Source organism: Dermacentor andersoni, chromosome 10 (assembly GCF_023375885.2).
Source record: "Dermacentor andersoni chromosome 10, qqDerAnde1_hic_scaffold, whole genome shotgun sequence".
NCBI classification, from domain to species: Eukaryota; Metazoa; Arthropoda; class Arachnida; order Ixodida; family Ixodidae; genus Dermacentor; species Dermacentor andersoni.
In genome coordinates, this window is record NC_092823.1 from 43,138,669 (window position 1) to 43,152,311 (window position 13,643).

General features: G+C 42.3%; 1 long non-coding RNA gene across 1 annotated transcript in view; it reads left to right on the forward strand.

Moving 5' to 3' along the window:
- The first annotated feature begins 7,930 nt into the window (after positions 1-7,930).
- The window catches only part of LOC126546310 (uncharacterized), a 137,795-nt gene continuing 132,082 nt past the window's right edge, over positions 7,931-13,643 (forward strand). Inside the window, exon 1 of the long non-coding RNA XR_011890729.1 lies at positions 7,931-7,974. This is a non-coding gene — a long non-coding RNA (uncharacterized lncRNA). The remainder of the gene's footprint in view (positions 7,975-13,643) is intronic.

The following is a 13,643-nucleotide window of genomic DNA, read 5'->3' on the forward strand; positions in this document are numbered from 1 at the left end:
CATTGAATGTGTGTATTCACGCCCCATTTAATTGAGTGTTTGTCATTAAATGATGTAATGTGCATATGTACACTTACGTGTTTGTCGCATGTTCACTCTGCACGTGTGCATATCTGTGAAACATCACTATCTGCCTAAGCATCTTTACTCTTGTTGACGGTTATGGCATGCAGTCGTTTTTACTCGTACGTACGTACACCTATACCTCCTCTGAATGACCACAAGTCCAGATCGTGAAGTTTGTGGGTGCAAAATGATGATAGCCCACTTTCTGTGTGATTGTCGTCGTTTACAATGCACAAAGTCCTCAGTATCGCGCTCGACAAGATGGACAACCCCTTAGAAGCCAAAATTCTTGGACCCTGGTCCCAGCCAAGGTCGCCATGAACTGATTTAAAAGTGGTAGTGCGCTTATCACTTATAAAAATGACTATTGAAATGTTGGCATGTTGCTTATGAATTGTTGACTCAATCGCCTTCCAACAATACGTCAACGATTATTGAAGGCACACAGCAATAATTCAACAATAAAGTTGTTGGGTAGGTCACAACAAAAAGTCGTTGACTAAATGCCGTTGTCTAGTATAAAGCCATTGTTGAGTAGTTCACAGCAATAAAGTTGTTGACTAAATTCTATTGACATATTGTTGAATAATATTGAGTATTATTTAGCCATTTTGAGTGTTCACAACAATAAAGGTGTTGACTAAATGCTGTTAACTTATTGTTGAATAGCATTGAGCTTTACTGAGCATTATTGAGTATCGAAATACATATGAAAATACGCACATATGTATGTGTGCGTCCTTTGCCCATGTATATTGTTTTATTAATCTCTTCATGACCATTGCATATAATACAGCGTGTTTCACGTTACTTGAACCATAGACGTATCTAAGGAGCGTGCAGGGGGACAGTGTGCCCTGACCGCCATGTAGATGCGCCTATAGTTCAAGTTACGTCACTTGGCCCTTGCCCCACTTCTGAGAGTGGGGGAGGGGATGTGCCCCCTTCGCTTTTCTGGTTGGGCGCTCCCTGTCCACCCAGTAGATACGTCTGTGCTCCACCATACGTTCCACCTAACTGGATAAATAATCTTAATTAATTGTTCGAGTTCTCGAATATTATAACTAGATGAAAAGTGTCAATGAGAAAACTGTTGAGCGACATGAAAACTCCCGATACAGCTTTCTACATGCTGGTTCGTTCTAAATGAAAGCGTTTTTCCGAGCGTGAAACTAGCCTGCAAATACACCCAAATTGCCGTGCGACTGGCTGCTCGAGGCACTTTGCACCTATTCGAGGGCTTCTTTCACACTCGGAAAAACACTTTTATGTAGCACGTATTGAGCATCAGAAAGCTGTATCAGGAGTTTTTCATGTCGCTCTACAATTTTCTCATTGAGATGTTAAGTACGTAATACACTACACACACACACACACACACACACACACACACACACACACACACACACACACACACACACACACACACACGCACACGCACACGCACACACGCACACACACGCACGTACGCACGCACATGACTACAAGATAGAGGCTTGTATACGGTTGCCGCAAGGTTTTATTTTTAAAGTTGGTGCATTTCTTGAAAAATTTCTTTCTCTTTCACACTCATTCTTTCTTAACAGAGTGTTTCAGCTAACTTTAGCCAGAGTTTAAAAATATGCGGATGCACTGTAAGACGGCGCGACCAAATGCACGTTGCTCACTTTTGTGTGTATGGTTCACACTATTTTTGTTTTTTCCCTAATTAGATTATTAGTCCAGGTTAATTAACCAACATCTGAAGCAACAAAGTTAGGCAAAAAATTCCAATGAGAAAGTTGTAGAGTACTTTGCAAAACGTCCGATTGGGCAATTTCTAACTTTCTACCTTTTAAGTATTGGTGCTTTTCAGCTTACTTCGAAAGCCCTCGAAATAAAAAAAGAATAGCATGTGACATAACCGCTTGCGCACCGTGATTGGAGCGCTCGCAACTGACCGCGTACAAACGAACATGTCATCTAGCAGGCCGTGCTGCCGCTTAAAAGGCGACAGGGCAGTGTCGAAGGCGTTGGCTGTGCGATTTACGCCAGCGATGTGCTTTCTTCGCGGCGGTTCATGATAGCGATAAGCAGACGCAGCGGCAGTACACCCGGCTAAATACCATGTTTGTTTGTGTGCGGAAAGCTTGGGTGCAGTGCAATCACGACTCGCAAGCGGACATGTCACGTGGTGTTTTTTTTTATTTCGCGGGCATCTGCAGTAAGCTGAAGAACACTAATACTAAACAGATAGAAAGACAGAAACTGCTTATGCGCACGTTTTTCAAACCGCTCTGTAAATTACTAATGGGATTTTTTTCTAGCATCATTGGTTCAGAAGTTGGTTAAATAATCAAAATACAAGAACAGTGCGACACAATAGATACAAAGATATAGATACAAATATATATATATATATGCAGTTTGAGAAGACAAACGACCCTACAAGCAATTCCATTCAGCGTCCATTGTAAGTGGCCTGGCTGTGTGTTAGCAAACGGCATTAACTCCATGTTAAGTATGGGCACGATGGCGGAGAACGTTAACAAAATTCAAGTCTGTCGTTTCACACGCCATAACCACGTTTTGATTACGGGCCATGTCGTAGTAAGGGACTCCGGATTTATTTTGACCCATCTCGGTTTCTTTAACCTGCACGGAACGCACGGGCGTTTTTGCATTTCACCCCCATCGAAACGCAGCCGCCGCGGCCGGCATTAGATCCCACGCACTCGGTTTCGTAGTGCAACACCTCAGCCACTATGCCACCACGGCGGGTGCGGCGGAGATAGTAGTGAACATTGTTTTTCAAGAATGCGTTTCACTTAGATGTTACCCCTTAGCGCACAATAAAACGAAACGAAAAATTTGGCCGATATCTACAATACGGTGCTCAGTTTTTACATGGAGGCCAAAGTCTTTTTTGTGATATAGACGGGGTGCTGGCCAATGTGCTGGGAGATAGTACTGTCACTGTTACTAAGTGAAGAAAAACTGCGTTGTCACCACCGGCATCTTTATTGTGAAACTTCTTATTGGTATCAACAGTTTGACAAGAACGTAATGATGTACACAATATTTGCAGTGAAATACAATGGCAGACTGCCCCTGTTTCATGAAATTAAAGTGAACAGTTAAAATACGACATAATGCCATCTCTTGGTTTCTGAAAGGCACAATGAGCACTTAACGCAGAAACCAATACAAGAATATCACGTAGGCATGACAGCTAAGCATAAACGTACTAAAAGATAAATAAAATGAGACATTCAAAGCAATGCTTGCAAAGGAACACTTCTCACAGCGTAGTTGCATTCTGTCCGGTAAAACAAAACCTAAATGGCACATTATGAGACTTAATTCTCATGAAGAAAAACAAAAGCAGAATTCACATATGGAAACATCGAAGCACTATTTGACTAGCCTTGTATTCACCAAAAGAAGAAAGAATATAAACAACGTAGTGAAAAAGCAATATATCCATAGAAAAAACAATCTGACAACCACAAACACATTAGCACAATGATAAATTTTCTAAGAGAAGCAGGCAACCCCCTGCAGGAAGATGGTCCCAAATTAGCGCCTCCATAAAGGAGAAAAATTCGCAACTCAGCCGCTGCATAAAAAAATAGTTTTAACATATTGTTCTCCCTCTTAGAAATGAAGACTGTTATAACAAGGAAGTCATTTTCCTTGAATAAGTAAGCATGCAGGATAAGTACAAAACCTGTATGCTTTGTAAGTTATTCGAGTAGAATAACTATCCAATGTTTGCATGCGAGTGAGATTACAGCCATTTCGTGTGCAGATTCATGGATCATAAGGAATGTCAATGTAGTTACAGTTAGTGGTTGCCTGGTACCACAGCACACTTGGCATGTATTAGTTAACCAAATGCAGTGGTACCAGGCCACACCATGCTGCTGAGAGTGCTGAGCCACTTGTAGCGGCATAAAATCAGCCCTTTCCTTTTAAACCGCCTTACTGCTTTCCGTACACTCAGCCTGACATCGAGTAACAGGATTCTATATTTGTCACATTTTTAAAACATACAGCACTATTTAAAATGTAATCGGGTGCCACGAAAGGCCAAAGCATTGATTCAGCTGATGCTGGAGAGGAGCTGCTACATCTACATCTCTGTAGCGGTATCTGGTTGGTGTTCATACAATGGGCTCAACATAGCAGCAGTGGTTAATTGCATTGGCCCCCTTAGCAGTACTACCAAGGAAAGATGTTGCAGTGAGTGCTCATCTTAAGGTTGCCGCTTCAAAAGGAACATTATTTTTGGGCGCTGAAGATCGTGAGGTTCAGCCTTGCAGTCATTACGGTGACCAGTTAGACCGCTACCAGTTTCAAAAGAGGACGAAAATTTGTCAGCACTCCTAAAGGCACACAGTACGATGCTGTGGGGCTGGATGGCAAATCGTACTTGGACGATCACTCTCTTGCTGGCTGGCTTGAGCATCCTAAACCCGAAAAAGAGGACAGAATCTTTATAACTGTACAAACACATCGCTTATTACTTACCCAGCAATCATATATTCACCCTATACTTGAAGCCCATGCTTGGCTGTCACTATCACGACAGGTGCGAACGGGCCCAAGACACTCACTGTCTCTCCTTGGGCGCGTTCGCGTCGGGCTTTATCTCGACCAAATCAAGCAGGGGCTTCAAGTTAAGACAAATTTCTGAATGCGTGGGTAAGGCTTACAAGGAAGCCTAAGACGCCTAAAATAACCGGTTTTCAGCTTCTCTGGTTATAAGGTTATAATCCCAGAGTATAAATCAACACCTATAGCATCTTTATCATCGATGCATATCTAAGGCATCTGCTTAATAGTACCACTGACAATAAAATTTGTCCTTGCGAGCAGTACAGCACAGCAAAGCCTTATATAATGTGCAACGATCCACTGTTCAAGACTATGTGAAAGTACATGGCTTCTGCCTACAAATGATACAAGCAACTAATAATGCATGCTATACACATGAGCTATGTAAACGTACAGAAGAGCAACAAAGCTTGCAAAATATCACGTAGCTCTACAGACAGCCCTTATTACAAAAGTCCTCCACCGGCAGACAGAACAAAAGCAATGCACGAACGGTGCCTACCTCACAACATCGAGCACCACTATCAAAAACGTGTGCCAGGACCGCTGAAACCATCGTGCCGTTGTGCACAAAACCTGCGGACCGAGAGAAGCAGGTACAGTACAAGAAAGACCAGGACGAGTATGAGAAGCTGAACTGAAACACCCAACAATGGGAGACAAACAAGAACGTCGCTTCTCTATCGCCATTTGTTTCGGGTTGCAGTTCAGCTGTTCATAGTCTTAGCTATGCATTAATGGGCTCAGTTTAATACTATTCCGAGAAGAAACACCACTGACATGCTTTGAAGGGTATTGCAGAAACCACTGGGTGTTTGCATTGTGCATCAGCTCTACCGGCCCCATGCTAAGCACTCAATACGAGCATAAAAGAGAAGGTAAAAAAACAAACCGTCGACATACGCTGGCAACCATGTGCCTGCTGACGACCGGACACCACTGCAGAGATGGCGAGAATAAAAAATGAAGTGTCAAAGCATCAGCACCGTTACCTAAATGTGGTTTGTTGCGAGAACGGAAAGGTTGGCGCTATCTTGCTATCTTCTGCAGCCCTTCAGAGAGCACAGCATAGAGCAGAGCAGCATGGCTGAGCGCTAACACCGTAACAGAAGCTCACACATGCCCGCATATGCAATTGCTTTCTGCGCCGTTGCAATGGCTGCGCTTATGATGACGTATGACAGGCACGCGACTGTGAGAATAATTGATAATTGGACAATAATGCTGCATAAAATCTCTTTAAATCATTTAAGTTTCCGACGTCATTAAACACCATTTTTCATTTAGTGGAAAATTTGTGGCGTGCTTCCGGCTCCTTGCTTTCGAGCATGCTTTCGACGCACATGGCCTCCGAGATGGAGTGTCAGATGTCGGAGGCCGCGCAATAACTTCCATACTGGAAGTTTGCCACTGTTTAAAAAGTTTGGTGGCGTTCAACTAAAGTAGAGTGCCTTGATATAATTTTCATGCAGTTTTTTCTACTATATCTATCAGTTCATTCCCAAGCATACTGCACCTTGTTTTTTCAATTAGTTTCCCAAAGTCGGAAATAAAGACGTTATCAACTGCAAGAAAAATGGGACGTATATATGTACATCTATCACATGTTCACTGATGATACCGCGCGATCGCACCAATTTACAGGCTCCAACTGCGCAGCATGGTCGACGTCAAAATCACAGAAGCGCGCATAGACAACGCGAAAGCTTTGGGAAGTCTACAATGCATGTCTAAAGTACAAGCTTTATGGACGTTCCATGGACATCTAAAACTTTGTGCAATGTACGTCGGAAGTACTGTTTTTAGAGACGTTCTATGGACATTCAAAATTTTGTCTGCTGTATGTCTGATGAACGAACTTAATGGATGTTGATTGGACGTCCAAAACTTTTATGCCATTGTACGTCCCTTAGACGTATGTGCATGCAAAGGATGTCCATAGGACATTCCACCCTTTGCTGGATGTTTGGATCAATCCGGCACATCTATCGGATGTTTGTGGCTATTTGGGTATGACCTATGTCATACAGCAGTGCACTGCTAGGGGCATGAAACCCAAACAGCAGCAACCATTGAGAAAGTTGAATGACGAGCAGTGATCCGGGCTTTCTACATTTCAAGGGCCAAATTCCAAAACGATTGATGCCGAGCTGGACGGTGTGCAGAGCCAGTTCCCCATTCTGTTACCAGCGCGGTATGAATCTCCTTGGCATTGTTTCTCTTTAAGATGCAGAAATCGCATCCCAGCTCATAAAACAATTGAAAGTGGAGAGGTTGAGGGGAGGTGACAGGACTCTCCTCTGGAGCAGCCAGTGCATGCCCTCTGCTATGCTGACACTCCTACCTTAATAAGAACCAGTCATGCATATTATCCTATTACGCAGCCAAGTGCATTTCTTATATTGTGTTAAGGGGACACTAATGACACTCTAAATCAATTTAAGATAAAAATGATTTATTTTAAATATTTACTTCTGTTAACCTCTTGGTAGTTAGTTGATAATTAGAGAAAATAAAGCTTAAAGTTCAATTTTTTTAGTATCGCCCCAACATTTCATACTGACACCTCATTCTCACGTCGTGGATTTCAAGTATTTTTACAGATTTCAGTCGTATTAGTTCAATAAAAGTTCCTGACGGTTTGTAATTTAGGTTTCTGGCTTTTTGGAATACAATGAAGAACACCTTTATTTCTAAAAGAATAGCTACGCCTGAACAGATACCATCAAAATCCATGACGTTATAGCAAGCTGGTTTGGCGACTTTCTTCTTCCGCCTTTTACAGTTTACTCAGGCTATTGTCACGGTACGAGTGAATCTCTTGAATTGTAGGAAGTTCATTTGCAGATACATCGGAAATTATTCTTCTCTTCAGTGCTTTCATGCCGTTGTTGCTTAGTGGCGTTGGCATAGTGCCGCTAAACACGGGGTCACAGGATCAAGCAACCGAATTTTGATGGAGGTGAAATGCAAGACTACTCGTGTACCATGCAAACCGAGGTGGTCAAACTTAATCCGGAGTTCCCCACTATGGCGTGCCTCAAAACCAGATTGTTGTTTCGGCGCGTAAATCTCCAGAATTAAACGGCCCCTCGGCGGAGGCAACACACCTCTTTGGCCTTTGCTTCGAGGGTTGCCAGGTAGCTCCAACCACAGGTAGCCAAACTGGCCTCCTCAGTAGCCCAAATGTAGCCAAAAGCCAAACTTCGGGTAGCCCAAAAGTAGCCAAAAAGCTTTGTCTTTTTGTGAAGTGGGCTCGGCAGCAGCACATCGGACACAATGGTCAACCCATTCTGCTTTGTCGTGCAGGTTCTAGCTTCCTTGCTACAAATGCAAGCACCCCGTACTTGCGCAGAAGAAGGAATTACCATGCAGCGCCTGGTCATCAACGTATCTGCACGAGACATTGACTGCCCCGTAGACAACATCTTCCAGCCACTCATTGTGGCTACTACGCCTGCGCCGGCATCAGTGACGTCGCATCATAGGCTTCCACCAGTGGGTATAAGAAGCAGCAGCCTGGCGTTCGGAATCAGTGGGCTCGGCAGCAGCACATCGGACACAATGGTCAACCCATTCAGCTTTGTCGTGCAGGTTAGTGCATACTTACATGCCAAATGTTATCGCAGTGATGACCGTTTCCTACTGCTGCTGCCTTGCCCACTTAGCATAAGAAATTTACTTCTGGATGTGTGTTCATTTAGGAAGAGCCTTTTGAACTGTGGCGACATCGAGTCAAATTCAGGTCCTACTGATAAGGAAATGTTGGAGATGATTCTTTCGGGCCAGAGTAATATGACAGCTTCCATCAACAACATTTTGACAAATCAAGGAACGATTGAAGCAGATATCGCAGGACTCAACGAAAAGATGAAGTAGTTAGAGGCTCAGATGGCGTCCTTGAATGAAATAAAAGAGCGAATTTGCGAGTTAAAATCAACAACGACTGAGTTGGATGATAAAGTGACATACCTGCAAGACAAGGTTGATGAACTAGAAAACAGGAGTGGGAGGAATAACTTGATTATTTTCGGAATAAAAGAAGAGAGCGATGAAACTGCTGAAACTCTTATCACGAAGGTGAACGAGACGGTGTTTCAAGAAAAACTAGATGTTACGGTTAAAGGCATAGAGAGATGTCACAGGCTTGGAAGAAAGAGCAAAAATGGTCGCCCAGTAATAATTAAGTCTTTAGACTACCGCGAAAAAAATTCCGTCCTAAAAGCTTGCTATAAGCTCAAGGGAACGGAATTTTCGATCACGGAAGACTTTTCTTTCGCCGTTCGAAATATTAGAAAGAAGTTATGGGAAAGCTCAGCGGAAGAGAGATCGAACGGAGCTAAGGTCAAGCTTTTTTTTAACAAGCTGTGTGTAGATGGTAGGATGTTTGCTTGGGACTCAGCGAACAATGCGCGCAACAAATTTTCTGAGAGAAAGAAATGACCACAAAAGGAAGATAGGAGGACATTAACAATAATTAGTATTAATTGTCGTAGCGTTGTGAACAAAGTCTCCCATCTGGAAGGTATGCTGTTAACGCATAATCCGGACATAGCTGTGCTAACAGAGACATGGTTAGATGAAGAAATATTTGATTCCGAGTTTGTGCCAAGAAACTATAATGTCTTTCGGAAAGACCGCGACAGAAGAGGTGGCGGAGTGGCTATACTGTTCAAAAGCACATTTCAGATTTTAAAACTGCCTGATGTTGCTACAGTTGAAGCTGTCTTTTGTAAAGTGTATGCTAACAATTTCCGATACATCCTTGGTGCTATGTATAGGCCTCCCGGTTCCTCTGTCGCTGTCTTAGATAAGTGTTAAGAAATATCTTTATTGCTACACGAAACCAGACGATAAGTTAATTTTAGCTGGAGATTTTAACTTACCAAACATAAACTGGGCTACTTTTTCTGTTCAATCTCCGCACGCTGTAGGAGATGCTCTGCTTGATATCATGTTTGGTTTCGATTTCTTACAAATTGTGAAGAACCCTACTAGAATCTAGCAAGATTCTTCATCATTATTGGATTTATTCTTGGTACGAGGCAATATCAAAGAAAAACTTTCATGTAATGTAGTGGCCGGTATTTCTGATCATCAAGCCGTAATCTTGGTAATAGAAGACATATTATTGGACCGAAAGGGTGATACTCGACACTTTCCGAATATCGCCCGTGCTGACAATGAATCGATTATTGATATTTTAGATCTTCATTATTATAGTTTTCTGCACAGCACTTGTAGCGTGGATGACATGTGGCTTGTTTTCAAAAACATTGTTCGTGACTGCATTCAGCGTTTTGTACCAGTGATATGCAAGAAGTCAGACAATGACAATCCCTGGATTACGCGAGAAACTTTGCAATTGCAGCGCAAGCTAAAGCGATTAAAGAAAAGAATAAAAAAATCAAGCTCAGCCTTTTCAGAGGCAAAAATTCATGAAGTTTCAGAGAAATTAAAACAGTGCATTCTGAAAGATAAAGAAAAATACTACAATAAGCAACTTCCGGCTTTTATAAAAACTGCACCTGAAAAGTTTTGGCAGTCAATTGCACCAGTTTCTCGTTCTACCGATGCATTTATTATAAATGGATAACATGTAAGTGACAATGTCCAGGTTTCAGCAGCATTTAATAACACCTTTAAGAAAGTTTTCACGAAAGATGACGTGCGTCTCCCACCCTTTAGCATGTCCCTTCCTTCCATGCATGATGTTATAATTTCTGAAGAGCGTGTTTTTAATCTATTGTTAAAACTGGATATTAAGAAATCACCTGGACCAGATGATATTCCGAATGCCTTCCTTAAACAGTATGCAGAGTGGTGTTCAAAGTATTTGTGCGTCCTATTCACTCGATCATTGAAAGAAGGTGTTCTACCGCGTGAATGGAAAACTGCTAGAATTAAGCCTTTGCGTAAAAGTGGAGAGAGGACGTGTATTGAAAATTATCGCCCTATTTCATTAACTTCGACAGCGTGCAAATTATTGGAACACATCATTCATAAGCATCTAACTAATTTCCTCGACGAGCATAATGTACTGGCAGCTGTTCAACACGGGTTCAGAAGATGGTATTCCACATGCACTCAGCTGGTCGAAACAATCCATGATTTTGCGACAGCAATCAACGAAGGGAAACAAACTGATGTTATCTTTATGGACTTTCGAAAAGCTTTCGATAAGTTTTCGCACAAGAAACTACTTCATAAACTCAGTTTTATTATACATAATAAAGATATTAACATGGATACAATCGTACCTGTCTGATCGCCGTCAGTTTGTCGAACTGCATAAAACTTGCTCCAATTACGTTCCTGTCGATTCTGGTGTTCGCCAGGGATCCGTCCTTGGCCCCCTACTGTTTTTAACGTTTATTAATGATATTGGCAAAAACCTGTCAGTACGCGTTAAGTTATATGCGGACGACTGCGTGCTGTATGAGAAAATAAGTTCGACTGTTGATCAAATTAGGCTGCATAATGATTTTGCAAAAATAGTTTCTTGGTGTGAGAAGTGGCAAATGTCAATTAACTTTGAAAAAAACCGTATTTATGAGAATAACACTTAAAAAGATCCCTCTTCTATATTACTACAGTGCTAATAATAATTTTCTTCATGAAGTCACAGTATATAAGTATCTAGGTCTATGGATCTCTGATAACCTTTCTTGGACCAGGCATGTCGACTATGTTTCAGCAAACACTCTCCGAAAGCTTTTTTTCTTACGACGCTCGCTTCAGCTAGCAACCCCTTGTACACGCCTCCTTGCCTACAACACTATTATTAGATCAATCTTAGAATATGCAGTAATTATCTGGGACCGTTTTACAAAGGTAAACATAAATAAACTTGAAAGAATCCAAAAGAAAGCAGTAAGGTTTATATATAACACTTACGGGCGAGCATCAGTCAGTGACCTCCTCAAAAAAGCGGTTTACCCTCTATTCCTAACAGAAATCGCATATGTCGCTTAAAGTTTTTCTGTCAATTATATTAATAATAATTTCAAAGTTGACACCTCCAATATCCTTACCTATTCCTCGGGGTACCAAACTAGAAATCGCCATTCTCTTTCTATACCACCATTAAATCCGCGAGTTAATTGTTTTAAATATTCCTTTTTTCCAAGGACCATCACTGATTGGAATAACCTCACGGATGATGTTGTCAGACAGACATCATTACATTCACTTCAAGAGCATGTTAATTGACCTTGTCGCTGTATTCTCTTGTTGAATTTATATGTGCTATTTTGTTTTCTTTGTGTCTGTAATTCTGTATCTTAACACAATGTTTCCCACCTGCTATGATCTTGTGTACAAGATCGCAATATTCATAAATAAAATAAATAAGTGAGTTCTTAAGCATATTGAATTAATTTTCGGGAATAATACCTACATATTAGTTTTTCCACGCATGACTTCCGCGCGCATCGTCACGGATACCATGTGGCACGAAAAACAGATGCTGCAGAAGCGCAAGAAGTGCAGAAACACATGCATGCAGGCAAATTGATGATAAGGCAAATGTGGTCTTCATTGCAGATGCACTGTTTTATTTTCCCCAGAGCACCAAGAAATCACGAAAAGAACAGCACAAAAATAGCACCGCGCAATAAACACGCTAAGCAATGGCGCGTATTCAGGCGTTCAGCATTATTACTTACAGCTCGTGATAATTTCGCTTAACGCCACACAGTGCACTAAACAAAAAAACTACAAGAAACTTCAAGACAGAGTCTAACAAAATAGATGGTGGTTGGTACAAAATCAAGTAAGATATCTAAAAATAAAAAGTATGCTATGAATAAGCATGACGAGCTTATTGAGAAGTGGAACTGCTTGGTCCGGACAAAATGTCAGAGCTGAAACGGGACAAAACTTCTTGGCCCAGTTTAAAATACTTGCAGCAACCTCCGTTCCTGGCCAGGCCAAACTTCACGTGGAGGAGCGCTACCAATGTCTCGTTAGGCATGCAATTTCGAAGGTCGGTTTTAATGAGCGAGACCTGGCTGAACGCTCGTTCGACGGCGGTATTTGATAAGGGTGGCGATAGCACAGACAAGAGAGGGGTTGGGAGTTATATAGGGAACGGATGGCTGTGATGGCTGTGGGGCCACGGAAGAGGATATGTTCTACGTTGGCGTTGGAGCAGGGGAAACTTGCGCAGGAAGGGTCCGAGCGAATTGCCACGTAGGCGTCATGCGGCAGGCAGAAATTTCGGCGAAGTTCGGTTAGGGTCAGCTCGGTGTTCTTCCTCCGTTCTGGCGCCGAGGTCAGCCGCGGTGCACCGTCAACGCAAGCTAAAAGCATCTCGCGCTTAAAACGTAAAACGCCGAGAGCTCAGACGTGAAGACAGCAACAGTCTATGTTCGTGGCGCGCGCGCGGGGGTAGCGTTAATTTGCGGATGGAGACGTGTTTCTTGAGGCCAGCTTTCTTGATTAAAATTTGATCCTTGACCTTTTGACATGTATATGTGTTCTGTAACATATTATTTGCAAATTTTGATCTTGCAGCAGACGCGCTCAATTTCTTTAACCTGCTATCGCGCGCATTTTGATTCCAGCGTGCTTTTCATTTGTGCTAAACTGTTTTTACTTTCTTTTACACAGGAAAAAGATGCAGCCCAAAAATAGCCATATAGCCAAAAGGAAAATTCTGATGCCAACTGGGACAAAAAGTAGCCCATTCTGGCTATTAATAGCCCAATCTGGCAACCCTGTTAGCTTCACGTAGACGGCACCCCCGGACTGACCCACCCGGGGGAAATCGGTAGTTGCCCTTTGCTGTCCCCCTCTCCAATCTGCATCTTTCTCTCCCCCTTTAAATCTTTCCTGTGTTCTCTCTTCTATTTACTTTTACTTCCGACTTTCCTGGCAGCGAGGGTTAACCTTGTGTGGGTGGCCAACCTTGGCTACTCCAGATTGGGTAATAGTAGTACTGCACAATTGGCGAGGGCTTGTCTTACTCGTAGGAT